Here is an 8,607-nt window from a genome sequence, read left to right as displayed (position 1 = left end):
TGAATTGGGTGCTCAATTCAGCCCAATTCAATCTTGTTAAGGGCTCAATTAGCACCTAATTAAGTTAGTGGGATTACCACCCAATCCTAACTTAATTTATGCTCTAATTATGACAATTAAGATATGTTTACTGCACTTCTTATTCTGGTGTGTCAATTGTTCTTCCGACAAGCTTCCGGTGTACTTCCGGCGAACATCCAACGAACTCTCGACAATGCTTCGGCAGACTCCTAGCAAGCTCCTAGACTTTACGATGATCTTCTTGGCAAGTTCCGACGAGCTTCTTTGACAAGCTCCTGGACTTCCCGGTTGGTTCCGACAGAACTTCCGATGAATGTCCAGACTTCCGACGAACTCTCGAACTCTCATTAAGATCTCGATCTTTACTCCGGCATAACACCTGCTTTATATCTTACTGCTATAGTAGTTAATCTTGCATACTTTTCTTAACATATAGATTAGATCAAACAATTTACAATTGACTTCATCATCAAAATCTGAGATTCAATAATCTCCCCTTTTTTTATGATGATAATCAATTAATGATGGAATTAATCTTAACTCCCCCTATCTATTTGTCATACTTGATAAAAGACATTCTTGAATTCAAGGTCTTTGAATTCAAGAAACAAATTGATAAGTTAAATTCATTTAAACTTATCAATACACACATCATGATTCATATAATATCTAACATTCTCAAAATGATATCAAGACATGACATCCATTTTCAAGTATGATATTTCAAATATGAAAGATGACAAAGATAACAATTTATCATTCTATGGCAAGATATCAATTTGTAAAATAGCAAGTTAAGCTCTAGATATCTTATCATAATAAAGAAAATTTATCAAGCAAACATTTCAAGTATATATGATGAAATACATTGTATATATTTGTCATCAATTTATCAAATTTTGGTATTATTTCTCCACCTTTGTCACCAACAAAAAGGAGAACAATTCAACAATGTAAGTGTGGTAAAAATTCATGCCACATTTCAATTTATATAACAATCATATTTCAAGCATTCATGACATGGTATTATTCAAAAATTCTCACATTAAAAGTTATAAATATTAAAGAGATAGCTTCCTTCAACTTCTCCCCCTCCCCCTCCCCCCCCCCCCTCCCCCCCCCTTTTTTCAATCAAAACTTGGCATGAAGAACGAAAGTAAGGAGGAAATCCATTAAGAATTAACTTTATGAAATGATCTCAATCAAGTCAAAAATGATAAAAGAGTTTCATTAAATCATGCTTTAATTTTCATAAGGATCAAGAAATTTATGTGAAATCAAATCAATTCTAATTGTTAGGATCAAGATATTCATATGAAATCGACTCCTCACTCTTGCATGTGTTTATCTCATACTAAAAATTTATCATTCAATGATCAAGATATTCATTTGTCAATGAAATCTATGGAGTGATTAAGTATATAAAAAATTATTAAGCGATAGAGTAAGGGTATAAAGTAAACTTAAAATGACATAGACTCATTAAAGCTCTATTCAAGGAATTGAAAGATAGTCCGAAAAAGATATACATTAAATTCATGCATTCAGACAAATTAACATTTCTAATTCTCTTCTAATAAAATCAAATTGTTCTTCACTTAAAGGCTTTGTAAAAATATCGGCTAATTGATGTTTTATATCAATAAACTCTAGGATTACATCATAATTATTAATATGATCTTGTATAAAGTGATGCCTAATATCAATATGTTTAGTTTTAGAGTATTGAATGAGATTTTTTGTTAAACATATTGCACTTGTGTTATCACATTTGATGAGAATATTTTTAAGATAAATCTTATAATCCTTTAAAGTGTAAATCATCCACACAACTTATGCACAGCATGCACTAGCTGCGATGTACTCAGCTTCGATTGTAGATAGTACAACGAGTTTTGTTTCTTGGATGACCAAGAAACAAGTGCGTGTCCTAAAAACTGATATGGTCCGGATGTGCTTTTTCTATCTAATCTACATCCAACAAAATTTGCATCAGCATATGCAATTAGTTCAAAGTTCTCAGATTTAAGATATCTAAGAATTCTTTTAACTGCTTTAAGATGAGATATCTTAGGATTAGATTGAAACCTAGCACAAAGACCTATACTAAACATGATATCAGGTCTAGTTACGGTAAGGTATAGTAGACTTCCTATCATACCCCTATAAGCTTTTTAATCAAAGCTTTCTTTACTTTCATCAATGTCTAACTTAGTGAAGGTACTTATGTGAGTGTTGATAGCTTTTGAGCTATCTATATTAAACCTTTTTAGCAAATCTAAAGCATATTTTGTTTAACTAAGAAAGATATCATTATTTAGTTATTTGATTTATAAGCCTAAAAAGAAGGTTAATTCTCTCATCAAGCTCATTTCAAATTCAAGACTAATACTTTTAGCAAATGATTCACATAGAGATTCATTCGTGGAACCAAAAATGATATCATCAACATAAATTTGAACAATAAGAAAATTATTTTCAAAATTTTTGATAAACAATATAGTATCGACCTTGCCTTTAAAGAAATTATTTAGAATAAGAAAAGAACTAAGTCTCTCATACCAAGCCCTTGGGGCTTATTTTAAATCATAGAGAGCTTTAGTCAATTTAAACACATGATTAGGGAGATTATCATTCTCAAATCCAGGAGATTATTCAACATAAACTTCTTCATAAATAAAGCCATTAAGAAAAGCACTTTTAACATCTATTTAAAACAACTTAAAATTATTACTACTAGCATAAGCAAGGAACATCCTTATGGTTTCTAATCGTGCCATAGGAGCAAAGGTCTCTTCATAATCGATCCATTCTTCTTATTTAAAACCTTTAGCCACTAATCTAGCCTTGTTTCTAACCACGATACCAAGTTCATCTTACTTGTTTCTAAAGACTCATTTAGTACTAATAATTAAATGATCATTTGGCCTCAGAATAAGCTTCCACACCTCATTTCTCTTAAATTGATTTAACTCATCTTGCATTGCAGTGACCCATGAATTATGTTTCAAGGCCTCGTCAATGCATTTATGTTCAATTTGGGAGAGAAAAGTGACGTTTGCACAAAAATTCTTAAGAGAGGAACGAGTTTGAACTCCTTTAGATATATCTCCTATGATTAGCTCCTTAAGATAAGCATCTACATACTTTCAATCCTTAGATAAAGATGTTTTGGAAGAAGATGCAGAAAGGGTTTCATTTAAATTCAAAGAATCAAATTTAACATCATCATCAAAATCATTTTTCTTAACTTCGGAAACTTCATTAAAAATAACATGAATAGATTCTTCTACAATCAAAGTTCTTTTGTTAAAGATACGAAATGCTTTAGAAACAAAAGAATAGCCATGAAAAATTTCTTCATCGGATTTTACATCAAATTTTTCTAAGGCATATTTTTCATTCAAAATAAAACATTTACATCCGAAAACTTTAAAGTATGAAACATTGGGTTTTTTGTTGTTCCACAACTCATTAGGAGTTTTGGAAAATAGTGGTCTTACTATAACCCTATTCATAACATAGCATGTTGTATTTATGGCTTCGGCCCAAAAATATTTGGGTAGGCTATATTCGTTTAGCATGGTTCTTGTCATTTCTATTCTTTCTTTCTACTACTATATTTTATTGAGGATTTCTTGTAGTAGAGAAGTTGTGGTTGTATCCATTAGATTCACAAAATTCTTAGAAATCATAGTTTTGAAATTCACCACCGTGATCACTTCGAATTGATGAAATCATAAAACCCTTTTCATTTTAAACAAGTTTACAAAACTTAGAGAAATACCTAAAGCATTCACTTTTGTGTGCCAAAAAATAAGTTCATGTGTATTTACTATAATTATCCACGATGACAAATGCGTATTTGCTACCTACTAGGCTTGATGAAGCAATTTGTCTGAACAAGTCTATATGGATCAATTGCAAAGGTCTAGAGGTGCTTATTTGGTTCTTAGGTTTGAAACTACTTTTTATTTGTTTTCCTAGTTAACATGCATCATATACATTATCCACTTCCGAGGTAGGAGTGATTTGAATATTATAATTTACCCTACTCAAGGGTTGAATATCCTCGTCAAGACCCAATATAACTCAAATTAAATCATAACATGGTGTATATGAGGCATAGTCTAGTGGTGGCTCCACGCTATAATAAGTCATCTGACTCTCTCTATAGGTAGTCATTTTTCTACTCAAGTCCATCTTCATATTTTAATACTAGATTGACTCTGATATCATTTGTCAAGACCCAAACCTGATAGACTAACTAGTTTATTAACTTTGTTGAACCCAAACCATGAATTAAAATACTTAAATTGAAGTTAATAGTAGTATACTTATCATACTCTATTAAGTTAATCTTAATCTTGATCACTTCCGATGTGAAACTAGTTGGGATTTTACATTTCCCGTGGATGGCAAAATAATATCAACCAACCCCTTTGAGACTATCGATGATTAGGATAACAAACATACCATACAAATTACCTAATATAACTATCTAAGTTTAATCAAATTCACATTATGACAATATAGGCCATTAGGACCCTCTAGAAAACCCAAAACCTCCGTTAGATCAGGATCATCCTCTAGAACAAGGAGCTTACATTGGATGCATGATCATGCAATCACATCATAGTGATTAGGGTGCAAGAAAAACCATACAACATTTCAATACAAGAGATTCTGCATAAGAATGACAACCACATGATGACCAAGGAAAAACACTTGTGTTACTGCAAGATTAAGGCAAAACATAGTATGGGACATCATTTGGGCATTATGACTTGTTGTTTATGCATTATGAATGACAAGTTAAACTGCAAATGCAAGACCAACCTTTCTTCCCTGCGAGAACTCCATCCATCTCGTCCATTCTGCAGCGTTGTCGATGCCATCCACAAAATTACTTCGTTCGCGTACAGACGGATCGTCATCGATCTTTTTGAACGCAGAATGTGACTCCATATATTCCATAGGCATATCGATCGACAAATGCATACTTTTTGGGGTCCGAATCGAAGCAAACGGAAAGGATGTTCCAACTTCGCTCGATCGACCTTGGGATATGCTTGAGATCGTTTGGAGAGCGCCAAACACCCAATAGCCGAGCTTTTCTTGGACCGACGAGAGCCATAGCCGTAGCCGAAGGAGTCGGCTTTCGACCACCTCGCAACCCATCCAACGGTTGAAATCCCACCATCTCAAGGGCCGACGGCAAGTAGGGCTGCGTCCCCACGGGGCGGGCGGATGTGGATCTCGATCCGCCGGCCTAATCTGCGAGAGAAGGCCAAAACAGAAGAAATGACCGCCGATAGGCGGTCACGAAACTCGCAGCAACCGGTCCCTACCGGTGGGTTGCTGCAAGATATTTAATGGGGAAGTTGGGAGCGGCGAGAGGCTTCGCCGTGCTCCCCCACCCTCCACACGATTTGTGATTTACCCTTGGGCGCTTCCTTCCGCTCTGCGATTCTCTTTCAATCTTCCAAATTACTGGGTTGTGAGGTACCCTTCGTCCATCTGCTCCACTTCTGAGGAAAAAGATTGTGTTTTTTTCTGTTATCTTCAATTGCAAATGCCGTCCTTTAGTGTTTCGGATTAACCATTTCGCATGGTCTCCTCACAAATGATTTTGTTTTTCTTTGCTTCCGTATCGGTGGATTTGTTGGTAATATTGTCGTAGTTTTCTTGCGCTTTCGATTTCGGTGGTGAAAGTGGGTTGCAATTTTGGTGGAAAGATGATACACTTGTGATCGGTGGGATTGGTGAGGTGTCGATACATGTAGCTCTTCCTTTTGTTGCTTGTTGCATGAGCTCATTTGATCTCTTCAACCGAGATTTTTCTGAGGATCCGGATGTTGACCATGAAAGAAGAAGAAGAAGAAGTCATTTGTCCAAGTCAGAAAAAAGAAAAGAAAAGAAAAGAAATGCATGGTTCATGCTTACCTTGTATCAAAACAAAATAAGAATGTACTATTAATCGATGGGGGTTGTTCTTTTTGTTTTCTCGTGCTTGTTCCTTTCATGCTGTTTCAAACATCTACTTTGATGCATCCTATTACAAGCTCAATCTTTTAGATGGAAGCTGGATCTGCCTCCAGGTATCATCATCCTGCCGTATGAAGTCACTCAACTTGATTTCATCCAATTTCCATGGGTCTGGGTCTTCAACTTGAAACAGTTAATCTAGTAGTTACGCTGATGGAAACTCTTGTAACCCTCAGGTGACATACATAAGCCTCAAGCTTGACAAAGAAATTTCATGCATTGGCAATATAGGTAAGGATTTGAAACAAAGAAATTTGCATAAGGGGAACCTTTGAACAACGTTTATACCCTGTGTTTCTCTTGACATGTGGTCTTATGTCGTTCACTTGATTGATTTGATTTAATATAGTTTTGGTTGATTTGCATCATGAAATAGTGCTTTAAGCTCTTAAGTTGGTAGGATTTAATTACGTTGACGAAACTTGTATAACCCATGGTGACATACCATAAGCCCTAACCTTGTTTTGTCCTCTGGGGACCATGCTGCTTTGTCTTTCTTTTGACATGAGCCAATTCAGGCAACGATTTCACAAGAAATAACCTGTAAACGATATAATTACAGCCCAAGTCTCCACAGCGACGTACTTCTTTTCATCCACCCAATCTGTTCTCTGAGTGACAAATCAGGCTATCTATCTTATGTTCGCCAGAATTTTTCTGTTGTTTTCTGTTTCATGACAACGCCATCTTACGTTAGCTTCTGTTCTGTATTCTAACATAATAACTGAATATGTTGAAATGGTCATTTGTCTTTACTTTGGTGCAGCTTCCGTTTCAGTTGTTTGGCATTTAAATGGAGTCTGGCTTCGGAGGAATATCTAGTGGATCATCATGTCCTGAGATTTCTTTAGCTCACCAAGACATTCAAAGATGCCCATTCTTGAGAAATATCAATGAGCCTACTAACTTCTCCTTCTCATCTGTCAATTTTCCTGTCCCTGTAAGTGTTGTCAACTTTTCCTCATACATCACCAATTAGATGTGATCTCATTATTACTTACGCACACTCTTTGGTTTATTAAGGTACAAGGAACCAAGGGTCCAATCTTTGAAGATGGACCCAATTTTGAAATGGCATTTAGGCTTTTCCATGGGCAAGATGGTGTTGTTCCACTCTCTGGAAAATTGTTTGTGCCTGGTGGGAAACCATCCATTTAATCCCTTAGCAGCAAAGGCAGCCACGATCAGTCTTTCAGCTTTTGGACCTGGAGGACCTTTCGGCTTTGACTTCTTCTCAAACAAGCCGAACAGGCAGAACAATAGATCTTCTCAGGTAGTTTGTTTATCTTCAGTTATTCTTACCTTCTAAAATGACATAAATTTTTTATTCCCTCCGTATTTTAACTTGATTTTAGATATGTTGATATAATATCCCATGTCTTTGATCTCATTAATAAGAATAACTAGCACCATTGTGACATTTAAAGAGTGAAAAATCTGACATGACGATAGTGAATAGTTCAACATTTTTCTTGCATCTAATCCAAAACCTTGCTCTTATTGCTGCCCTATGGTCATAAATATTGATTATGTTGTGCATGTCTATTCCGACCGTACGAAACCTACTTCGTGTCTCTGGGCTTCACTACTGAATTGTTGGGATGTACACAAACACTTTTCTTATGCAGTTGACCATGATCTAGAAAGGTGGTTCTCTTGGAACATTATAAGTCACTATTAATGTTTCAAGATTGTGTTATTTCTACGCAAAGTCATGCTACGAGGCATTGTATTCGCTCGCTGAACTCTGGCTTGGCATAAAATGTTGCAGAAAGGAAGTGATTCAACGCATGAGTCGCAGAGCAATGAGTGGCTAGAAAGCGGGCAGTGCCCCATAGCAAAGTCGTATAGGGCAGTTAGTGGGGTTCTTCCTCTCGTTTCCAAGGTTTTAAAGCCACCAGCAGGCGTGAAACTAAGGTGTCCCACCCATTGTGGTGGCTGCCCGTGCGGCGCTGGCCCAAACTGCTTTTGTGAAGAACCTCCGCCCACAACCTCTACCAGCAAAGATGCTAACTATAGCCATGCTGGGCATGGCAGCAAATGTTCCCCTCGAGTGTGGAAGGAACATACCACGAAGTTCGCCACTCCCCCCCCAGTGGTTTGCTGCAGTTCATGCTGCCGTACCTTTCATTGCGATGCTTAGAAAGTCTGTGTTGATGTCCAAGACCGCCATGGCAATTACGATATCTTAGGTCAGACCATCGGATCAAGAGCTGAGCTTCTATGGCTAAAAGCAGTTGCAGCAGCTGAGGTGGGTGGCCCTAGGGTTTGTTAAACCAAGAGCTGTTATTTGTGCCCAAAAGACTCGGCCATGTGGCACTGAAGCAGTCTGGGATCCCCTTTCCTTCAAAGTGGAGGGTGTGGACTCTGCGGCTGCTGCTTCACCGGCGGCGGCTATATGCTATTGACGGAGTTGTATTCTGGTACAAAAGCTATATGGTAGCAGCGTTCAATAATTACATATCCAGCATGGGGATTGACTGATTACTGTTTGACGGTCATGTGCATATGATTATAACTGGGCTTTCGAAGTGCTCC

General features: G+C 36.8%; 1 pseudogene; it reads left to right on the top strand.

Annotated features, from left to right (window-relative positions):
- The first annotated feature begins 5,407 nt into the window (after nt 1-5,407).
- On the top strand, nt 5,408-8,539 carry LOC135587615 (uncharacterized; annotated as a pseudogene).
- The last annotated feature ends 68 nt before the right edge of the window (nt 8,540-8,607 follow it).

This window comes from Musa acuminata, chromosome BXJ1-8 (assembly GCF_036884655.1).
Source record: "Musa acuminata AAA Group cultivar baxijiao chromosome BXJ1-8, Cavendish_Baxijiao_AAA, whole genome shotgun sequence".
NCBI classification, from domain to species: Eukaryota; Viridiplantae; Streptophyta; class Magnoliopsida; order Zingiberales; family Musaceae; genus Musa; species Musa acuminata.
This window is presented reverse-complemented; position numbering and strand designations above follow the sequence as displayed.